We start from the raw sequence: 24,014 nt of genomic DNA, 5'->3' as shown, positions 1-24,014 counted from the left end.
CACCTAAGCCAAAGGCTCTGCCCGGAACCAGCTGACGGTACTGGAACCAGGATGGGGAGCAGAAGGTACAAGAGCAAAAGACACTGCCGAGAACCAGCTGACGGTGCTGGAACCAGGTGGTGGACCCGAAGGCCCACAGGAGAGGAGAGAACAGCTAGGCCGCGAGGCAGCCGCAGTTACCGAACCCCAACAGTCCTACAGGGGGAGCTGGGCCTACTGGCACTACATAACCAGCCTTGACTACCAGTTCACGCAGCCCACATAGGAAGCTCCTAAACTGGAGGCACCCTGGAGTTGGCTAACTCGACCGCACCACGACGGGGCAAGCATAGGCGTCTCAGTGAAGTTGACACAACCCGGAAACAGCTGACGGTGCTGAAACCAGGCTTGGCACGAGGGAGTACCTGTGACAAGAACACTGCTGAGAACCAGCTGGCGGTGCTGGAACCCGGATGCGTTGCCCCAGTGTGCAAGAGCCAATGGCACGACCGAGGACCAGCTGACGGTGCTGGAACCCGGTTACTAAGCTGTAGGTGCCCGCGCTTAAAAGCACTACCAAGGACCGCCTGGCGTTGGCGGAACTCGGATACCCAGGAGGAGGCACCTAAGCCAAAGGCTCGGCCCGGAACCAGCTGACGGTGCTGGAACCAGGTGGTGGACCCGAAGGTCCACAGGAGAGGAGAGAACAGCTAGGCCGCGAGGCAGCCGCAGTTACCGAACCCCAACAGTCCTACAGGGGGAGCTGGGCCTACTGGCACTACAGAACCAGCCTTGACTACCAGTTCACGCAGCCCACATAGGAAGCTCCTAAACTGGAGGCACCCTGGAGTTGGCTAACCCGACCGCACCACGACGAGGCAAGCATAGGTGTCTCAGTGAGCTTGACACAACCCGGAAACAGCTGACGGTGCTGAAACCAGGCTTGGCACGAGGGAGTACCTGTGACAAAAACACTGCCGAGAACCAGCTGGCGGTGCTGGAACCCGGATGCGTTGCCCCAGTGTGCAAGAGCCAATGGCACGACCGAGGACCAGCTGACGGTGCTGGAACCCGGTTACTAAGCTGTAGGTGCCCGCGCTTAAAAGCACTACCAAGGACCGCCTGGCGTTGGCGGAACTCGGATACCCAGGAGGAGGCACCTAAGCCAAAGGCTCGGCCCGGAACCAGCTGACGGTGCTGGAACCAGGTGGTGGACCCCAAGGCCCACAGGAGAGGAGAGAACAGCTAGGCCGCGAGGCAGCCGCAGTTACCGAACCCCAACAGTCCTACAGGGGGAGCTGGGCCTACTGGCACTACAGAACCAGCCTTGACTACCAGTTCACGCAGCCCACATAGGAAGCTCCTAAACTGGAGGCACCCTGGAGTTGGCTAACCCGACCGCACCACGACGAGGCAAGCATAGGTGTCTCAGTGAGCTTGACACAACCCGGAAACAGCTGACGGTGCTGAAACCAGGCTTGGCACGAGGGAGTACCTGTGACAAAAACACTGCCGAGAACCAGCTGGCGGTGCTGGAACCCGGATGCGTTGCCCCAGTGTGCAAGAGCCAATGGCACGACCGAGGACCAGCTGACGGTGCTGGAACCCGGTTACTAAGCTGTAGGTGCCCGCGCTTAAAAGCACTACCAAGGACCGCCTGGCGTTGGCGGAACTCGGATACCCAGGAGGAGGCACCTAAGCCAAAGGCTCGGCCCGGAACCAGCTGACGGTGCTGGAACCAGGTGGTGGACCCGAAGGTCCACAGGAGAGGAGAGAACAGCTAGGCCGCGAGGCAGCCGCAGTTACCGAACCCCAACAGTCCTACAGGGGGAGCTGGGCCTACTGGCACTACAGAACCAGCCTTGACTACCAGTTCACGCAGCCCACATAGGAAGCTCCTAAACTGGAGGCACCCTGGAGTTGGCTAACCCGACCGCACCACGACGAGGCAAGCATAGGTGTCTCAGTGAGCTTGACACAACCCGGAAACAGCTGACGGTGCTGAAACCAGGCTTGGCACGAGGGAGTACCTGTGACAAAAACACTGCCGAGAACCAGCTGGCGGTGCTGGAACCCGGATGCGTTGCCCCAGTGTGCAAGAGCCAATGGCACGACCGAGGACCAGCTGACGGTGCTGGAACCCGGTTACTAAGCTGTAGGTGCCCGCGCTTAAAAGCACTACCAAGGACCGCCTGGCGTTGGCGGAACTCGGATACCCAGGAGGAGGCACCTAAGCCAAAGGCTCGGCCCGGAACCAGCTGACGGTGCTGGAACCAGGTGGTGGACCCCAAGGCCCACAGGAGAGGAGAGAACAGCTAGGCCGCGAGGCAGCCGCAGTTACCGAACCCCAACAGTCCTACAGGGGGAGCTGGGCCTACTGGCACTACAGAACCAGCCTTGACTACCAGTTCACGCAGCCCACATAGGAAGCTCCTAAACTGGAGGCACCCTGGAGTTGGCTAACCCGACCGCACCACGACGAGGCAAGCATAGGTGTCTCAGTGAGCTTGACACAACCCGGAAACAGCTGACGGTGCTGAAACCAGGCTTGGCACGAGGGAGTACCTGTGACAAAAACACTGCCGAGAACCAGCTGGCGGTGCTGGAACCCGGATGCGTTGCCCCAGTGTGCAAGAGCCAATGGCACGACCGAGGACCAGCTGACGGTGCTGGAACCCGGTTACTAAGCTGTAGGTGCCCGCGCTTAAAAGCACTACCAAGGACCGCCTGGCGTTGGCGGAACTCGGATACCCAGGAGGAGGCACCTAAGCCAAAGGCTCGGCCCGGAACCAGCTGACGGTGCTGGAACCAGGTGGTGGACCCGAAGGTCCACAGGAGAGGAGAGAACAGCTAGGCCGCGAGGCAGCCGCAGTTACCGAACCCCAACAGTCCTACAGGGGGAGCTGGGCCTACTGGCACTACAGAACCAGCCTTGACTACCAGTTCACGCAGCCCACATAGGAAGCTCCTAAACTGGAGGCACCCTGGAGTTGGCTAACCCGACCGCACCACGACGAGGCAAGCATAGGTGTCTCAGTGAGCTTGACACAACCCGGAAACAGCTGACGGTGCTGAAACCAGGCTTGGCACGAGGGAGTACCTGTGACAAAAACACTGCCGAGAACCAGCTGGCGGTGCTGGAACCCGGATGCGTTGCCCCAGTGTGCAAGAGCCAATGGCACGACCGAGGACCAGCTGACGGTGCTGGAACCCGGTTACTAAGCTGTAGGTGCCCGCGCTTAAAAGCACTACCAAGGACCGCCTGGCGTTGGCGGAACTCGGATACCCAGGAGGAGGCACCTAAGCCAAAGGCTCGGCCCGGAACCAGCTGACGGTGCTGGAACCAGGTGGTGGACCCCAAGGCCCACAGGAGAGGAGAGAACAGCTAGGCCGCGAGGCAGCCGCAGTTACCGAACCCCAACAGTCCTACAGGGGGAGCTGGGCCTACTGGCACTACAGAACCAGCCTTGACTACCAGTTCACGCAGCCCACATAGGAAGCTCCTAAACTGGAGGCACCCTGGAGTTGGCTAACCCGACCGCACCACGACGAGGCAAGCATAGGTGTCTCAGTGAGCTTGACACAACCCGGAAACAGCTGACGGTGCTGAAACCAGGCTTGGCACGAGGGAGTACCTGTGACAAAAACACTGCCGAGAACCAGCTGGCGGTGCTGGAACCCGGATGCGTTGCCCCAGTGTGCAAGAGCCAATGGCACGACCGAGGACCAGCTGACGGTGCTGGAACCCGGTTACTAAGCTGTAGGTGCCCGCGCTTAAAAGCACTACCAAGGACCGCCTGGCGTTGGCGGAACTCGGATACCCAGGAGGAGGCACCTAAGCCAAAGGCTCGGCCCGGAACCAGCTGACGGTGCTGGAACCAGGTGGTGGACCCCAAGGCCCACAGGAGAGGAGAGAACAGCTAGGCCGCGAGGCAGCCGCAGTTACCGAACCCCAACAGTCCTACAGGGGGAGCTGGGCCTACTGGCACTACAGAACCAGCCTTGACTACCAGTTCACGCAGCCCACATAGGAAGCTCCTAAACTGGAGGCACCCTGGAGTTGGCTAACCCGACCGCACCACGACGAGGCAAGCATAGGTGTCTCAGTGAGCTTGACACAACCCGGAAACAGCTGACGGTGCTGAAACCAGGCTTGGCACGAGGGAGTACCTGTGACAAAAACACTGCCGAGAACCAGCTGGCGGTGCTGGAACCCGGATGCGTTGCCCCAGTGTGCAAGAGCCAATGGCACGACCGAGGACCAGCTGACGGTGCTGGAACCCGGTTACTAAGCTGTAGGTGCCCGCGCTTAAAAGCACTACCAAGGACCGCCTGGCGTTGGCGGAACTCGGATACCCAGGAGGAGGCACCTAAGCCAAAGGCTCGGCCCGGAACCAGCTGACGGTGCTGGAACCAGGTGGTGGACCCCAAGGCCCACAGGAGAGGAGAGAACAGCTAGGCCGCGAGGCAGCCGCAGTTACCGAACCCCAACAGTCCTACAGGGGGAGCTGGGCCTACTGGCACTACAGAACCAGCCTTGACTACCAGTTCACGCAGCCCACATAGGAAGCTCCTAAACTGGAGGCACCCTGGAGTTGGCTAACCCGACCGCACCACGACGAGGCAAGCATAGGTGTCTCAGTGAGCTTGACACAACCCGGAAACAGCTGACGGTGCTGAAACCAGGCTTGGCACGAGGGAGTACCTGTGACAAGAACACTGCCGAGAACCAGCTGGCGGTGCTGGAACCCGGATGCGTTGCCTTGCCTATTAAAGATTGTCTTCCTAGAGCCCCAACTAGCGGTGTTGGAGCAAAGGGTAAGCAGGGGGAGATGAGTGTAGGCCGAAGCCTGCACTGGAGGCAGCTTTGTGTCTGCGTTGCGTTTGCAGGACACTTTGCCGGCTACACACTGGGGGAACAGCTGGCGTTGCTGAACCCCACTAACACAATGGCGTGTGTTTTTCTCTGTGCAGCTAGCACTTGCGGGCAAAAACTAGCGATGTTAGAGCCCGTGTTGAAGCAGGAGGAGGAGGAGAGGAGCAGAGTGTAGGCCGAAGCTTAGTTGAACCAATTTCAAAGGAAACCTTTAACCCCCCCCTCAGGTGTTACAAAGTACAAGAGACACACCTTGTGCAGTATTAATGCTGCACAAGTGAAAGGTTGCTCTATTAATTTGTCTACTTGCACACGCTGAATGAAAGACATACACAATTTACCCCATTCTACAGTCAAACTGTAGTGGATGCGTGACTTGGTTTTTTGATGAGACGCAGCACAGGTGTCCAAAATAACGCCTTGGTGCTTGGAGCAGCTTCCTGAGCGTTGTTATTTGCTGTACAGGAGTCTGCGCTCTTGTGTTATCCCTTGGCAATGCCCTGTTAGCGCTGCCCATCTTATGACATCATTTCATGTTGGCCGGTGCGGTTAACGATGGCCATAAATCCCAGACCCACAGTGTCTTTTCATAAAGCCACACTGCGGTGCTGGGATTCGTGGCCTTGAGCAGTAAATATTTTGGCCGCTCACACACGTCCTTACACCTGCTTCAGACTGGGCGGCCTCTGCTGATCCCTTCTTGCATGCCGCGGCCATGAGGCTGCACAGTCTGAAGAAGGCTGAAGGAGATGAGTTAAGACAGGCGAAGATATGCACTGCTCGTGCCCATCAATCACACCCTCGCAGTCAAAATAATTAAGACAACGAGGAGCATTTTATTCAGGCAGGGCGGACGAACAGGCGCAAGTAGCCAACCAATGATGTCAGAAGACGGGAAGCGCTACCAAGGGGGGTGCTGCGTATCATTAGAAAGGAAAGTCACACCTCAGGGACAGTGGAATGGTCTCAAAGAGACACATTTTGTACGTGTTGAGTTCCACGTGGGCAAGGAGAAAACATCAGCCACCTTGTACAAATGCAGCAGTACTGCTGTACAAGGTGGCTGTTATACATAGAAACACCTGGGGGTGGGGGCCAGGCTCCCTTCAATTTCAGTTCATGTGCCTGCGTGGCGTTTGCAGGTCACGTTGCAAGCTGCACAGCAGGGGAACAGCTGGCGGTGCTGAACCCCACTAACACATTGGCTGGTGTTTTTCTCTGTGCAGCTAGCATTTCCGGGCAAAAACTAGCGGTGTTTGAGCCCAGGGTCAGCAGGAGGAGGAGGAGAGGAGCAAAGTGTAGGCCGAAGCCTGCACTGGTGGCAGCTTTTGGTCGGTTGTGCCAGCGTGGCTTGTGCTGGACACGATGCCGGCTACACAGCGGGGGAACAGCTGGCGTTGCTGAACCCCACTAACACATTGGCTGGTGTTTTTCTCTGTGCAGCTAGCATTTCCGGGCAAAAACTAGCGGTGTTTGAGCCCAGGGTCAGCAGGAGGAGGAGGAGAGGAGCAAAGTGTAGGCCGAAGCCTGCACTGGTGGCAGCTTTTGGTCGGTTGTGCCAGCGTGGCTTGTGCTGGACACGATGCCGGCTACACAGCGGGGGAACAGCTGGCGTTGCTGAACCCCACTAACACATTGGCTGGTGTTTTTCTCTGTGCAGCTAGCATTTCCGGGCAAAAACTAGCGGTGTTTGAGCCCAGGGTCAGCAGGAGGAGGAGGAGAGGAGCAAAGTGTAGGCCGAAGCCTGCACTGGTGGCAGCTTTTGGTCGGTTGTGCCAGCGTGGCTTGTGCTGGACACGATGCCGGCTACACAGCGGGGGAACAGCTGGCGTTGCTGAACCCCACTAACACATTGGCTGGTGTTTTTCTCTGTGCAGCTAGCATTTCCGGGCAAAAACTAGCGTTGTTACAGCCCAGGGTCAGCAGGAGGAGGAGAGGAGCAGAGTGTAGGCCGAAGCCTAGTTGAACCAATTTCAAAGGTTACCTTTAACCCCCCCTCAGGTGTTACAAAGAACAAGAGCCACTCCTTCTGCAGCATTAATGCTGCACAAGTAAAAGGTTGCTCTATTAATTTGTCTACTTGCACAAGCTGAATGCAACACGTAGACTATTTAGCCCATTATACTGTTTAACAGTAGTGGAGGCGTGACTTGTCTTTTTAAAGAAAAGCAGCACAGGTGTCGAAAACACCTTTTTGCATGGGCGCAGCTTCCTGAGCGTTGTTAGTTGCTGTACAGGAGTCTGCGCTCTTGTGATCCTTTGGCCATGCGCTGTGAGCGCTTCCTGTCTTATGACCTCATTTCATGTTGGCCGTTGCGGTTAGCGATGGACATGAATCCCAGACCCACAGTGTGTTTTTAAAAAATCACACTGCGGTGCTGGGATTCGTGCCCTGGTGCAGTAAATATGTTTGCCGCTCACACATGTCCTTACACCTGCTTCAGACTGGACGGCCTCATCTGATCCCTTATCGCATGCCGCGGCCATGAGGCCGCACAGTCAGAAGAAGGCGGAAGGAGGGGAGTGAAAACAGGGGAACATATGCACTGCTCGTGCCCATCAATCACACCCTCGCAGTCAAAATATATGAGACAACGGGGGGCGTTGTGTCGGGCAGGGGGGACGCACAGGCACAGCCAGCCAACCAATGATGTCAGGAGACGGGCAGCGCTAACAATGGGGGTGCTGCGTGTCATTAAAAAGGAAAGTCACACCTCAGGGACATTGTAATGGTCTGTAATGAGACACATTTTGTACTTGTTGAGTTCCACGTGTGCAAGGAGAAAAAGTCAGCCACCTTGTACAAATGCAGCAGTACTGCTGTACAAGGTGGCTGTTATACATAGAAACACCTGGGGGGGTGGGGGGCAGGCTCCCTTCAATTTCAGTTCATGTGCCTGCGTGGCGTTTGCAGGTCACGTTGCAAGCTACACAGCAGGGGAACAGCTGGCGTTGCTGAACCCCACTGACACATTGACTGGTGTTTTTCTCTGTGCAGGTTGCATGTCCGGGCAAAAACTAGCGGTGTTAGAGCCCAGGGTCAGCAGGAGGAGGAGGAGAGGAACAAAGTGTAGGCCGAAGCCTGCACTGGTGGCAGCTTTTGTTCTGTTGTGCCAGCGTGGCTTGTGCTGGACACGTTGCCGACTACACAGCAGGGGAACAGCTGGCGGTGCTGAACCCCACTAACACATTGGCTGGTGTTTTTCTCTGTGCAGCTAGCATTTCCGGGCAAAAACTAGCGGTGTTTGAGCCCAGGGTCAGCAGGAGGAGTAGAGGAGCAGAGTGTAGGCCGAAGCCTAGTTGAACCAATTTCAAAGGTTACCTTTAACCCCCCCCTCAGGTGTTGCAAGGTACAAGAGCCACACCTTGAACAGCATTAATGATGCACAAGTCAAAGGTTGCTCTATTTAATTTTGCTCCTTGCACACGCTGAATTAAACACGTACACTATTTAGCCCATTATACTGTCAAACAGTTGTGGAGGCGTGACTTGTCTTTTTAACGAGACGCAGCACAGGTGTCAAAATTTGCACCTAGGTACTGGGCGCAGATTCCTGAGCGTTGTTATTTGCTGTACAGGAGTCTGCGCTCTTGTGTTATCCCTTGGCAATACCCTGTTAGTGCAGGCCGTCTCATGACCTCATTTCATGTTGGCCGGTGCGGTTAACGATGGCCATAAATCCCAGACCCACAGTGGCTTTTCCTAAAGTCACACTGCGGTGCTGGGATTCGTGGCCTTGTGCAGTAAATATGTTCGCCGCTCACACATGTCCTTACACCTGCTTCAGACTGGGCGGCCTCAGCTGATCCCTTATCGCATGCCGCGGCCATGAGGCCGCACAGTCAGAAGAAGGCGGAAGGAGGGGAGTGAAAACAGGGGAACATATGCACTGCTCGTGCCCATCAATCACACCCTCGCAGTCAAAATATATGAGACAACGGGGGGCGTTGTGTCGGGCAGGGGGGACGCACAGGCACAGCCAGCCAACCAATGATGTCAGGAGACGGGCAGCGCTAACAATGGGGGTGCTGCGTGTCATTACAAAGGAAAGTCACACCTCAGGGACATTGTAATGGTCTCTAATGAGACACATTTTGTACGTGTTGAGTTCCACGTGGGCAAGGAGAAAAAGTCAGCCACCTCGTACAAATGCAGCAGTACTGCTGTACAAGGTGGCTGATATACATAGAAACACCTGTGGGTGGGGGGCAGGCTCCCTTCAATTTCAGTTCATGTGCCTGCGTGGCGTTTGCAGGTCACGTTGCAAGCTACACAGCAGGGGAACAGCTGGCGTTGCTGAACCCCACTAACACATTGGCTGGTGTTTTTCTCTGTGCAGCTAGCATGTCCGGGCAGAAACTGGCGTTGTTTGAGCCCAGGGTCAGCAGGAGGAGGAGAGGAGCAAAGTGTAGGCCGAAGCCTGCACTGGTGGCAGCTTTTGGTCGGTTGTGCCAGCGTGGCTTGTGCTGGACACGTTGCCGACTACACAGCAGGGGAACAGCTGGCGGTGCTGAACCCCACTAACACATTGGCTGGTGTTTTTCTCTGTGCAGCTAGCATTTCCGGGCAAAAACTAGCGGTGTTTGAGCCCAGGGTCAGCAGGAGGAGTAGAGGAGCAGAGTGTAGGCCGAAGCCTAGTTGAACCAATTTCAAAGGTTACCTTTAACCCCCCCCTCAGGTGTTGCAAGGTACAAGAGCCACACCTTGTGCAGCATTAATGCTGCACAAGTAAAAGGTTGCTCTATTTGTTTTGCTCCTTGCACACGCTGACTAAAACACGTACACTATTTAGCCCATTATACTGTCAAACAGTTGTGGAGGCGTGACTTGTCTTTTTAACGAGACGCAGCACAGGTGTCAAAATTTGCACCTAGGTACTGGGCGCAGATTCCTGAGCGTTGTTATTTGCTGTACAGGAGTCTGCGCTATTGTGATCCCTTGGCCATGCGCTGTGAGCGCTTCCTGTCTTCTGACCTCATTTCATGTCGGCCGTTGCGGTTAGCGATGGACATGAATCCCAGACCCACAGTGTGTTTTTAAAAAATCACACTGCGGTGCTGGGATTCGTGCCCTGGTGCACTAAATATGTTTGCCGCTCACACATGTCCTTACACCTGCTTCAGACTGGGCGGCCTCATCTGATCCCTTATCGCCTGCCGCGGCCATGAGGACACCCAGTCTGAAGAAGGCGGAAGGAGATGAGTGAACACAGGCAAACATATGCACTGCACATGCCCATCAATCACACCCTCGCTGTCCAAAAAAATAAGACACCGAGGGCCGTTGTTTCGAGCAGGGGAGATGCACAGGCGCAGCCAGCTAACCAATGATGTCAAAAGACGGGCAGCGCTAACAAGGGTGGTGCTGCGTGTCATTACAAAGGAAAGTCACACCTCAGGGACATTGTAATGGTCTCTAATGAGACACATTTTGTACGTGTTGAGTTCCACGTGGGCAAGGAGAAAAAGTCAGCCACCTCGTACAAATGCAGCAGTACTGCTGTACAAGGTGGCTGATATACATAGAAACACCTGTGGGTGGGGGGCAGGCTCCCTTCAATTTCAGTTCATGTGCCTGCGTGGCGTTTGCAGGTCACGTTGCAAGCTACACAGCAGGGGAACAGCTGGCATTGCTGAACCCCACTAACACATTGGCTGGTGTTTTTCTCTGTGCAGCTAGCATGTCCGGGCAGAAACTGGCGTTGTTTGAGCCCAGGGTCAGCAGGAGGAGGAGAGGAGCAAAGTGTAGGCCGAAGCCTGCACTGGTGGCAGCTTTTGGTCGGTTGTGCCAGCGTGGCTTGTGCTGGACACGATGCCGGCTACACAGCGGGGGAACAGCAGGCGGTGCTGAACCCCACTAACACATTGGCTGGTGTTTTTCTCTGTGCAGCTAGCATGTCCGGGCAGAAACTGGCGTTGTTTGAGCCCAGGGTCAGCAGGAGGAGGAGAGGAGCAAAGTGTAGGCCGAAGCCTGCACTGGTGGCAGCTTTTGGTCGGTTGTGCCAGCGTGGCTTGTGCTGGACACGTTGCCGACTACACAGCAGGGGAACAGCTGGCGGTGCTGAACCCCACTAACACATTGGCTGGTGTTTTTCTCTGTGCAGCTAGCATTTCCGGGCAAAAACTAGCGGTGTTTGAGCCCAGGGTCAGCAGGAGGAGTAGAGGAGCAGAGTGTAGGCCGAAGCCTAGTTGAACCAATTTCAAAGGTTACCTTTAACCCCCCCCTCAGGTGTTGCAAGGTACAAGAGCCACACCTTGTGCAGCATTAATGCTGCACAAGTAAAAGGTTGCTCTATTTGTTTTGCTCCTTGCACACGCTGACTAAAACACGTACACTATTTAGCCCATTATACTGTCAAACAGTTGTGGAGGCGTGACTTGTCTTTTTAACGAGACGCAGCACAGGTGTCAAAATTTGCACCTAGGTACTGGGCGCAGATTCCTGAGCGTTGTTATTTGCTGTACAGGAGTCTGCGCTATTGTGATCCCTTGGCCATGCGCTGTGAGCGCTTCCTGTCTTCTGACCTCATTTCATGTCGGCCGTTGCGGTTAGCGATGGACATGAATCCCAGACCCACAGTGTGTTTTTAAAAAATCACACTGCGGTGCTGGGATTCGTGCCCTGGTGCACTAAATATGTTTGCCGCTCACACATGTCCTTACACCTGCTTCAGACTGGGCGGCCTCATCTGATCCCTTATCGCCTGCCGCGGCCATGAGGACACCCAGTCTGAAGAAGGCGGAAGGAGATGAGTGAACACAGGCAAACATATGCACTGCACATGCCCATCAATCACACCCTCGCTGTCCAAAAAAATAAGACACCGAGGGCCGTTGTTTCGAGCAGGGGAGATGCACAGGCGCAGCCAGCTAACCAATGATGTCAAAAGACGGGCAGCGCTAACAAGGGTGGTGCTGCGTGTCATTACAAAGGAAAGTCACACCTCAGGGACATTGTAATGGTCTCTAATGAGACACATTTTGTACGTGTTGAGTTCCACGTGGGCAAGGAGAAAAAGTCAGCCACCTCGTACAAATGCAGCAGTACTGCTGTACAAGGTGGCTGATATACATAGAAACACCTGTGGGTGGGGGGCAGGCTCCCTTCAATTTCAGTTCATGTGCCTGCGTGGCGTTTGCAGGTCACGTTGCAAGCTACACAGCAGGGGAACAGCTGGCGTTGCTGAACCCCACTGACACATTGACTGGTGTTTTTCTCTGTGCAGATTGCATGTCCGGGCAAAAACTAGCGGTGTTAGAGCCCAGGGTCAGCAGGAGGAGGAGGAGAGGAGCAAAGTGTAGGCCGAAGCCTGCACTGGTGGCAGCTTTTGGTCGGTTGTGCCAGCGTGGCTTGTGCTGGACACGATGCCGGCTACACAGCGGGGGAACAGCAGGCGGTGCTGAACCCCACTAACACATTGGCTGGTGTTTTTCTCTGTGCAGCTAGCATGTCCGGGCAGAAACTGGCGTTGTTTGAGCCCAGGGTCAGCAGGAGGAGGAGAGGAGCAGAGTGTAGGCCGAAGCCTAGTTGAACCAATTTCAAAGGTTACCTTTAACCCCCCCCTCAGGTGTTGCAAGGTACAAGAGCCACACCTTGTGCAGCATTAATGCTGCACAAGTAAAAGGTTGCTCTATTTGTTTTGCTCCTTGCACACGCTGACTAAAACACGTACACTATTTAGCCCATTATACTGTCAAACAGTTGTGGAGGCGTGACTTGTCTTTTTAACGAGACGCAGCACAGGTGTCAAAATTTGCACCTAGGTACTGGGCGCAGATTCCTGAGCGTTGTTATTTGCTGTACAGGAGTCTGCGCTATTGTGATCCCTTGGCCATGCGCTGTGAGCGCTTCCTGTCTTCTGACCTCATTTCATGTCGGCCGTTGCGGTTAGCGATGGACATGAATCCCAGACCCACAGTGTGTTTTCAAACAATCACACTACGTGGCTGGGATTCGTGGCCTTGTGCAGTAAATAGGTTTGCCGCTTACACATGTCCTTACACCGGCTCCAGACTGGGCGGCCTCAGCTGATCCCTTATCGCCTACCACGGCCAGGAGGCCGCACAGTCTGAAGAAGGCGGAAGGAGATGAGTTAAGACAGGCGAACATATGCACTGCTCGTGCCCATAAACCACACCCTCGCTGACAAAATAAATATGACAACGAGGGGCGTTGTTTCTAGCAGGGCGGATGCACAGGCGCAGCCAGCTAACCATGATGACAAAAGACGGGAAACGCTACCAAGGGGGGTGCTGCGTATCATTACAAAGGAAAGTCACACCTCAGGGACAGTGGAATGGTCTCAATGAGACACATTTTGTACGTGTTGAGTTCCACGTGGGCAAGGAGAAAAAGTCAGCCACCTTGTACAAATGCAGCAGTACTGCTGTACTAGGTGGCTGTTATACATAGAAACACCTGGGGGGGTGGGGCCAGGTTCCCTTTTAATTTCAGTTCCTGTGCCTGCATGGCGTTTGCAGGTCACGTTGCCGGCTACACAGCAGGGGAACAGCTGGCGTTGCTGAACCCCACTAACACATTGGCTGGTGTTTTTCTCTGTGCAGCTAGCACTTCCGGGCAAAAACTAGCGGTGTTTGAGCCCAGGGTCAGCAGGAGGAGGAGAGGAGCAGAGTGTAGGCCGAAGCCTGCACTGGTGGCAGCTTTTGTTCTGTTGTGCCAGCGTGGCTTGTGCTGGACACGTTGCCGACTACACAGCAGGGGAACAGCTGGCGGTGCTGAACCCCACTGACACATCACCTAGTGTTTTTTTCTGTGTAGACAACACTTCCAGGTGGCAACTGACAGTGTTGAAACCCAGGGAATCAAAGAGGAGCAGAGTGTAGGCCGAAGCCTGCAGTGGAGCAAGTTGAAAGGGAACCTTTAACCCCCCCCCCCAGGCATTTGTTGCTGAAAGAGCCATCTTGTACAGCAGTAATACTGCACATGGAAAATGGTGGCTCCGAAAATTATGCTCCTTGCAAACGCTGAAGTACACACTCATATAATGTGTCCCCTCACACCGTCAAACCATCCCGGAAGTGGGACTTTCCTTTGTAATGTGACACAGCACAGCCGTCATTCCAACCCCCTTGGTGCCGGGCACCACCTCCTCAACGTTGTTTGGTTCTGTCACGGAGCCCGCACTGTAATGTTATCCCTTGGCCATGCACAGTTAGCGGTGCCCGTCTTCTGACATCATGTAGGTGTCAGGCTGGCAGTGCCTGTGCGTCCAAGCTGCCCGAGATCCAACCTTGCAGTGTCATCTAATGTAGTCCCACTGCGGGCCAGGGATCCATGGGCATGCGCAGTGCATATCATCGCCTCTCACTCACCTCCTTCCTGCTTCTTCAGACTGTGCGGCGTCACGGCCGTGGCATGCTATTAGGGATCAGCTGACGCCGCCTAGTCTGAAGAAGCGTGAAGAAGGGGAGTGAGAGGCTAGTATATGCACTGCGCATGGCCATGGATACCAGGCCCACTGTGGGATCACATTAGACGACACTGCGAGGTGTGATTTCGGGCAGCGTGGACGCACAGGCGCAGCCAGGACGACAACAAATGATGTCAGAGGACGGGCAGCGCAAACTGTGCATGGCCAAGGGATAACATAACAGCGCAGGGTCCATGACGGAATCAAACAACACTAAGGAGGCAGCGCACGGTGCCAAGGGGGTAGCAATGACGGCTGTGCTGTGTCACATTACAAAGGAAAGTCCCACCTCCGGGACGGTTGGACGGTGTGAGGGGACACATTACATGAGTGTGTAGTTCAGCGTTTGCAAGGAGCATAATTTCAAGAGCGACCTTTCCCTTGTGCAGTATTAGTGCTGCACATGGTGGCTCTTTCAGTAACAAACGCCTAGGGGGGGGGGGGGACAGGTCCCCTTACATTTTAGTTGTGCCAGCGTGGCGGTCGCATGACACGTTGCCGGATACACAGCTGGGGATCAGCTGACGTTACTGAACCCCAATAACAGAGGAGCGACTGTTGACTGTGCACACAGCACTTCCAGGCACCAACTGGCGGTGTTAGAGCCCAGGGACAGCAGGAGGAGCAGATTGGAGGTATTGCCGCACACACAGCTGGGGATCAGCTGACGTTACTGAACCCCAATAACAGAGGAGCGACTGTTGACTGTGCACACAGCACTTCCAGGCACCAACTGGCGGTGTTAGAGCCCAGGGACAGCAGGAGGAGCAGAGGAACAGAGTGTAGGCCGAAGCCTGATTGGAGCAAGTTGAAAGGAAACCTTTAACCCCCCCCCCCCCAAGACGTTTGTAGCTGAAAGAGCCATGTTGTGCAGCACTAAGGATGCAAAAGGAAAAGGTTGCTCTTTTAATTATGCTCCTTGCAAACACCGAAGTAAACACTAAAAATGTGTCCCTTTATACCGTTAAACCGTTCCGGAGGTGCGAATTTCCTTCGTAATGGGACACAGCACAGCTGTCATTCCTATCCCCTTGATGCCGTGCGCTGCCTCCTCAGCGTTGTTTTAAGCTGCCACGGAGCCTGCGCTGTTCTGTTAGCCCTTGGCCATGCCCAATTAGCGCTGCCTGTCTTCTGACATAATTTGGTGTCAGGCTGTCAGTGCCTGTGCGTCCACGCTGCTCCAGATCCCACCTCGCAGTCTCATCTAACGTAATCCCACTGCGGGCCTTGGAACCATGGGCATGCACAGTGCATAACCTCGACTCTCACTCCCCTCCTTCCCTCTTCTTCAGACTGTGCGGTGTCACGGCCGTGGCATGCTAGGGATCAGCTGACGGCGCACAGTCTAAAGAAGGCGGAGGGAAATGAGCGAGAGCCCGAGGGGAAGATATGCACTGCGCATGCCCATGGATCCCAGGCCCGCAGTGTGACTCAATCAGAAGACACTGCGAGGCGGGATCTCGGGCACCGCGGCCGCACAGGCGCAGCCAGCCTGACACCAAATTATGTCAGAAGACAGGCAGCGCAAATAGGGCATGCCCAAGGGATAACAGAACAGCGCAGGCTCCGTGACAGCTTAAAACAACGCTGAGGAGGCAGCGCATGGCACCAAGGGGGTAGGAATGACGGCTGTGCTGCGTCACATTACGAAGGAAAGTCCCAGCTCCGGGACGGTATAACGGTATCAGTGAACACATTTTATAAGTGTTAAGTTCTGCGTGTGCAAAGAGCTAAAAAAAAAGAGCTACCTTTTCCTTGTGCAGCATTACTGCTGCACAAGATGGCTCTTTCAGTAACAAACGACGGGGGGGGGGGGGGGGGGACAGGTTCCCTTACATTTAGGTTGTTGTGCCAGCGTGGCGGTCGCAGGACACATTGCCGGCTACACAGCTGGGGATCAGCTGACGTTACTGAAACCCAATAACACTGGGTCGTATGTTTTTACTGTGCAGCCTGCACTTCTGAGCCGCAACTGGCGGTGTTGGAGCCCAGGAATAGCAGTTCAGGTGGTAGAAAGATGAACACAGCAGGAGACCTGGATGACACCCAATTACTTAATCAGGCAGAGGAGTGGCAAATTCCTGCGAGATCCAGGCCTGGTTCATTTTCAGGAAAGTAAGCCGGTCAACGTTATCGGAGGATAGTCGCATGCGACGGTCTGTTAGTACACCACCTGCGGCACTAAAGACACGTTCCGATAAGACACTAGCCGCAGGGCAAGCCAGCACCTCCAATGCATACTGGCTTAGCTCTGGCCATGTATCCAGCTTAGAGACCCAAAACTTGAACGGGGAAGAGCCGTCTGGGAGTACAGTAAGAGGGCAAGCCATGTAGTCTGTCACCATCTGACGGAACCGTTGCCTCCTGCTGACTGGAGCCGCCGGTGATGGTGTAGACATTTGGGGCGGGCACACAAAAGTGTGCCAGAGTTGTGCCATACTGGGCTTGCCTTGGGCAGAGGCACTGCTTCTGCTCCCTCTTTGGGCAGAGCCTCCCCCACTGCCTCGACGCACTGAGCTGCTTTGTAAAGCACTAGCAGCACTCCTCTCAGTTGGACAGGAGAAGATGATGGAATTCACCAGTGTGTCGTGGTACTCCCGCAATTTACGCTCCCGGGTCAACGCAGGGATGAGGTTTTGGACGTTGTCCCGGTAGCGAGGATCGAGGAGGGTGAACACCCAATAATCAGGCATGTTGAGAATGTGGTCGATGCGGCGGTCGTTTCTCAGGCACTGCAGCATGAAATCCACCATGTGCTGCAGAGTGCCAACCGGCCCAGAAACGCTGTCCCCTGCTTGAGACATGATCTCTGCCCGCTCGTCATCACCCCACCCTCGCTGTACACACTGACCACTGGACAATTGTGTCGCTCCCTCCTCTGGACGGAGCTCTTCCTCCTCCATTGACTCCTCCTCATCCTCCTCACAAATTGGCCCCTGCGTACCCCTTTGTGAGGAACCACGTGGCGCTGACTCTCCAGAAGCTGATGGAAAAGGTGACTCCTCATCCTCCACCTCTTCCACCACATCATCCCTTAACCCTTGCAAAGTTTGCTGAAGCAGGCAGATAAGGGGGACAGTCATGCTGACTAGTGCATCATCTGCACTTGCCATCCGCGTGGAATAATCAAAAGGACGCAAAACCTGGCAGACGTCCTTCATAGTGGCCCACTCTGTGGTTGTGAAGTCTGATCGGCGCTGACTGCGACTTCTTTGCGCCTGATGCAGCTGGTACTCCATAACTGCTTGCTGCTGCTCACACAACCGCTCCAACATATGTAACGTGGAATTCCACCGGGTAGGTAGGTCACATATGATGCGGTGTTCCGGAAGGCGGAATCGGCGCTGCAGAGCAGCAATGCGGGATCTGGCCAAGCTGGAACGCCGCAAGTGAGCACACTCTAGGCGGACCTTGTGCAGCAGGGCATCAAGATCCGGATAGTCCCTCAGAAAACTCTGCACAACCAAATTGAGCACATGTGCCAGACATGGGATGTGAGTGAGGTTGCCAAGGGCCAAAGCTGCCACCAGATTTCGGCCATTGTCACACACTACCATGCCTGGCTGGAGATTCGCTGGCAGTAACCACACATCGCTCTCCTGCTTTATGGCATTCCAGAGCTCCTGCGCTGTGTGGCTTCGATGCCCCAATGAAACTAGTTTCAAGACGGCCTGCTGACGTTTGGCCACGGCTGTGCTCATGTCGGTCATAGGTAAACGTTCACGGGTCCATGTGGGGGTGGACTGTGACGGATCCTGCAGAGAGGAATCAGAGGAACTGGTGTAAGAGGAGGAGTCGATGCGTACAGACTGGATTCCTGCAATCCTTGGAGTGGGCAGGACACGTCCTGCGCCACTCGCACGATCTGTACCTGGCTCAACAACATTAACCCAATGGGCAGTGAGGGAAACATATCGCCCCTGTCCATGCTGACTGGTCCACGCATCGGTGGTGAGGTGGACCTTGCTACTGACGGCGTTCAGTAGCGCATGTTTTATGTTTGCCTCAACATGCCTGTGCAGGGCAGGGACAGCCTGCCTGCTGAAGTAAAAGCGGCTGGGCACCTTGTACTGTGGGACTGCCAATGCCATCAAGTCACGGAAGCTGTCAGTCTCCACCAGCCTGAACGAGAGCATTTCCAGGGACAACAGTTTGGCAATGCCTGCATTCAGAGCCTGTGCTCGGGGGTGGTTGGCCGAGAATGCCCGCCTTTTCTCCCATGCCTGTACTACCGATGGCTGTAGAGTAGACTGGGAGTGTGAGGATGACTGGGAAGGTGGTGCTGTGGGTGGAATTACACAAGGTCTCTGGGAGGAAGCCAAACCAGCTGTGCGTGAGCTGGAGGAAGAGGCAACACGAGCTGAAGAGGTGGTAGCTGCCGCTGTTGGTTGGCCTACATCTTCAGTGTGTTTCTGTAACTCCACCGCGTGCCTGGTCCGCACATGTTTCCACATATTTGTGGTATTGAGGTTGCTGACATTTTTCCCTCTTTTTACTTTATGATGACACAGCTTGCATTTGACAAAACAAATGTCATCTGCAACTGTGTCAAAAAAGGACCAGGCACTGCAAGTCTTGGGAGCGCCCTTTTTGGCTTTGGAAAGAGACAGGCTCCTAACGGGTGCCAAAGTGGAGGCTACAGGCTCCGCAGTCTTCCCCCTCCCTCTCCCTCTTTGGCCCGTAAGAGGAAGCTCTTCCTCTGAGCTGCTCCCACCACCTTCCTGTTCCTCACGCCACGATGGGTCAAGGACCTCATCATCTCCACTACCCTCTGCCACCAACTGCTCCTCCTGGGTAGTCTCAGCAGCACAGTACGCACGAGAAAGCGGCACCTGAGTTTCATCATCAGATGCGTACTGCGCTGTGGTCACCGGAGGCACTGGCCCACCTGCCTCTTCAGAGTCAGAGAGAAAAAGGTGTTGGGCATCACTGCACACTGCCTCTTCTTCCATTTCTCCAATGCTGCTTGGCTGGCCCCCTGTTTCCAAGCCAAGAGATTCAGAGAACAGAAGTAGAGACGGCTCCTGTCCTGGGCTCTCTGACTGCCTGGCCAATTTGGCAGGTGGTGAAGAGACAGATGGCTGCTCTCCAGTGCTCTGTGCCTGAGAGGATGTGGCACTAACTGAAGTCGATGCCGAGGCGTTAGCTGCCATCCACCCGACAACGGCTTCAATTTGGTCTTCACGCAGCAGCGGTGCACGGCGCTCTCCGACAAAGCTGCGCATGAAGGACTGTTCCCTGCTGAAACTGAGTGACGACGAGTCACCGGCGCCCGCAGCAGGCACAGAATCACCACGTCCTCTCCCTGCTCCTCTCCCTGCTCCGCGCCCACGCCCACGTGCCTTACTCCCTGCCCTCTTCATCTTGGTTGACAGATAAAGATAAGCAGAAAAGTACTAAGGCCTTAGTGTGCTTATTCCTGTAATGCTCCTCCTAACAGGTGTAAGAAACACTAATGTTGTAAATTGTGGACTAAACTTTATTATTTTTCAAATGTGGCCTACACAAGTGTAAGTTGTGTTTGGTGAACTTAACCTTTTTTTTGGTGCAGATCGGGCTACAGAGCTAGTTTAAATCACACGGAGACCGTGCAGACAGCCGTAAACGGCGCTGCAAGGCCAAGAAACCCTCCTCTAGGTTATCCTATATAGTGTTTTTCCACTATTTAGCTGGATACAAGTGGAAAGACACTAATAGGAATTTTTTTTTTCAAATTTTAAACTGGCTGCACTATTTGAAAAAAAGGAAATTGTTTTTCAAGGTATGAGGCAGTAACGCACCCTGAGCTGAATCCAACCGGCTATGGCTGCACACAGACTACAGGGCGAGCTGGGCTCACACGGAGACCGTGCAGACAGCCGTAAACGGCGCTGCAAGGCCAAAAAACCCTCCTCTAGGTTATCCTATATAGTGTTTTTCCACTATTTAGCTGGATACGAGTGGAAAGACACTAATAGGAATTTTTTTTTTCAAATTTTAAACAGGCTGCACTATTTGAAAAAAAGGAAAATTTTTCTCAAGGTATGAGCCAGTAACGAACCCTGAGCTGAATCCAACCGGCTATGGCTGCACACAGACTACAGGGCGAGCTGGGCTCACACGGAGACCGTGCAGACAGCCGTAAACGGCGCTGCAAGGCCAAAAAACCCTCCTCTAGGTTATCCTATATAGTGTTTTTCCACTATTTAGCTGGATACGAGTGGAAAGACACTAATAGGAATTTTTTTTTTCAAATTTTAAACAGGCTGCACTATTTGAAAAAAAGGAAAATTTTTCTCAAGGTATGAGCCAGTAACGAACCCTGAGCTGAATCCAACCGGCTATGGCTGCACACAGACTACAGGGCGAGCTGGGCTCACACGGAGACCGTGCAGACAGCCGTAAACGGCGCTGCAAGGCCAAAAAACCCTCCTCTAGGTTATCCTATATAGTGTTTTTCCACTATTTAGCTGGATACGAGTGGAAAGACACTAATAGGAATTTTTTTTTTCAAATTTTAAACAGGCTGCACTATTTGAAAAAAAGGAAAATTTTTCTCAAGGTATGAGCCAGTAACGAACCCTGAGCTGAATCCAACCGGCTATGGCTGCACACAGACTACAGGGCGAGCTGGGCTCACACGGAGACCGTGCAGACAGCCGTAAACGGCGCTGCAAGGCCCAAAAACCCCCCTCTAGGTTATCCTATGTAGTGTTTTTCCACAATAGAGCTGGAGACTGGTGGAAAAACACTAATAGGAAATTTGAGAAAAAATGTGCAGCAGGCTGCACTAAGAGCAAAAAAGAACAACTGTGTGAGGCAGTGTGAACCCCCCCTGAGCTGAATACAACCGGGTATATGGCTGCACACAGACTACAGAGTGAGCTGCACACACACACACACAGAGACCTTGCAGAACGCTGTTAAAACAGCGCTGCAAGGCAAGAGCAAGGTGAACAGTGAAGAACACACAGCGTTTTGCTAAATTAGCCTTTGGAAAGGAAAATAAAGCAATTAGCTAGCTCAACTGGCCCTCAGTTAGAACACAGCGTCCTGTCCCTAACTGAAATCACAGCAGAGTGAGCGCAAAATGGCGGCAGCGCTTTTTTATAGTGCAGAGTGACATCATTTCAGCAGCCAATCCAAGCCTTGCCAGTACTTACATGCCCACCATGCTAAACAGGATGTGCCCACACTTTCATTCATTCCTCATTGGCTGCTGCGTTCAATTTGAATTCTGGGAACTTCCGATTCCGGTATCCGATACGCGGGAAGTATCGGAATTCAGTATCGGAATTCCGATACCGCAAATATCGGCCGATACCCGATACTTGCGGTATCGGAATGCTCAACACTACTAAACAGACAGTTTTGGGCTGATGTTAATATACTGGAAAGGGGAAAGGGATATTGGCCCTCCTCCCAGGCTACGAACATCATCCCTCAGCCTCCCCAGAAATAGCGCACCCATAAGTTGCCCCACATCTAGTACTTATCCTTCAATCTTTCCACTTGCCCTGGTGCAGTGGCAAGTGGGGTACTAGGGTTAGGGTTGATGTCAGGTGTTTTATGGCTGCTGACATCAAGCCCAGGCATTAGTAATGGAAAGGCATCGATAAGATGCCCCTATTACCAGCCCCATAGTCAAATTTAAAAAAGACACAGACAGAATTGAAATAAACACTCCCAGGCACCCATAAGTGTCACACTGATGCGGCACATACATACCACACGAATGTAACACATAGACAAAGATAGCATCGGTACTGGTTTTTCCAGTACCCGTGATATCAGGATGTGTGAAGGGGCTTCATGGGATATTCCCAAGGAAGTTGCAGAAATATATGCTACGGCACATACTGGTCCGGAGTGCCAGAGGCGGTGCCAGGTATTGATGTGAGAGACTCGCACAAGTTTCTCGCATTACGCACGCAAGTGTAACCCCGGCCGTAGAAATACTACACTAAGATAACTCTATACAGACATATGAAATCTAGCAAAGTATTGAGAGCCTATTCATCAAAGCTTTTACACAGAAAACTGAGGTAAAACGATTTTTAAAGTCACAGAAGTTTTGCGTAACGTGATGCGTTTTAAAAATTGCGCTACTTTTGGCATTTTCGCCACAGTTTGATGCAGCTCTGCCAAAATGGCCAAAACTGGGGGTGTGACTGGGTGTGGATACATCCGGCTGTCAAATTCTGCAAGAGTGACACCGTTTTTTATGCCAGAAACGCTACTGCTGTCACTGATTGGAGATAGCTTGCCTTTCGGCAGAGACACGTGCCACTGATAAACTGTGCCAAAATCATTAAGTGGCATGTGCCCCTTAAAGAATTTGGCACGTCTTACTTTAGGGAGCCCTTGATTAAGACCGGCGTAAGACTGGCGTGTGCAATTCTTAATGAATTGGCCCCATTATGAAATGACTCAGTAATGATATCGAGTTCTAAGATCACAAATTGCTAAATGATCTATAAGGAACTATGAAGTTTCAGTGCCCCGAGCTCAGATAAACCACATAAGCATGAATGCACAATACGATTGCTTTTGATTTGCTGCCAAAGATGGAAATAAGAAAAAAAAAAGAAAATGTGAACTTTCGGTCACATTTCACCTCGGATAAATTAGAGGGTGAACTATGCATTCAGTCAGCGAGGCAGGAATTACCAGCACAACTACCTGGAGAATCAGATCTGTGTCTATGTGACAAGATACAAACGTGAATCTGAGAAACCACCTCGTACGAGGGCGCGTGGAAGGCGCGCGCTGCCGACCAGGTGCATCTTGTTTTACAACTGGCAGCGCAGAGACAACATGAAAGGTTATCTGTGACAAGCTTTTCTAGCTATTATTTTCTCCCAGTGAAATGCTATTTCTCCAAAAAAAAAAGGTCTTTGGAACAAAATAACAGTAAATCCTGATTGAGATACATAAACCTGCCATTGATATCACATAATATCAGCGTTCTTTCTCATTCGATACAGGCGGTTTAAAGATAAATGATGAAAAAAAAAACTGGAAATCCATCTGGCTGGCTGCCTACTCTAATGAATAACCCCACTTTGGCTCCTGCGATGTAAGCAGAAAGTTCTCTCCCGGCCGCTTTCGTCTGTCATGAATCTACAAGACAGCCGGCATAGTATGAGGGCGACAACAGCGTGCTAACAGTGCACGCACTTCCATTTTCTTTGCTTTCTATTGATTTTCACTTAATAACTGGCGAAATACTAAACGCCAGTCCTGAGTACCTTATAAATCCTGCCTGAGCTTTTTATTGAAGAGAATTTAATAAAAACAACCGTTGAAGCTGAGAGATTTTTTTTTCTTTTTTGGGAAAACAGAAAAGGTGCATTGGGAAGGAGACATTACAATTTTGCAATTGAATTATCCAATGATGCCGGTGATCAAGGTCACAAAAGAATAAAAAATAAAATAAAAAAAAGTGAAAAAAAAATCTTATCTTGCCAACACCCTGCAGATATATGGATCTCAGAAACTGGATAGATTTCTACTTAATATGGATATACGGCTTATGACTTAATTGCATTTCAATAATATCCAGTTTTCCGGCGCAGCGCTGCAGTCAGTCTACGGAGCTCAGCTGGTCTATCTCACACAAATGGTATGAAAGAGCACATGAAGGCATACAACAAAAAGGGACCATATTGTATCATGTCACCACTGCCAGGGTTAATCACACAATATATTAACACAGGCGGCAAATTATCGTGATGGGTTTGATTTTG

The sequence above is a fragment of the Ranitomeya imitator genome, chromosome 4, assembly GCF_032444005.1.
Source record: "Ranitomeya imitator isolate aRanImi1 chromosome 4, aRanImi1.pri, whole genome shotgun sequence".
Lineage (NCBI taxonomy): Eukaryota > Metazoa > Chordata > Amphibia > Anura > Dendrobatidae > Ranitomeya > Ranitomeya imitator.
The sequence above is the reverse complement of the archived record's forward strand: the minus strand, read 5'-3'. Positions refer to the sequence as shown.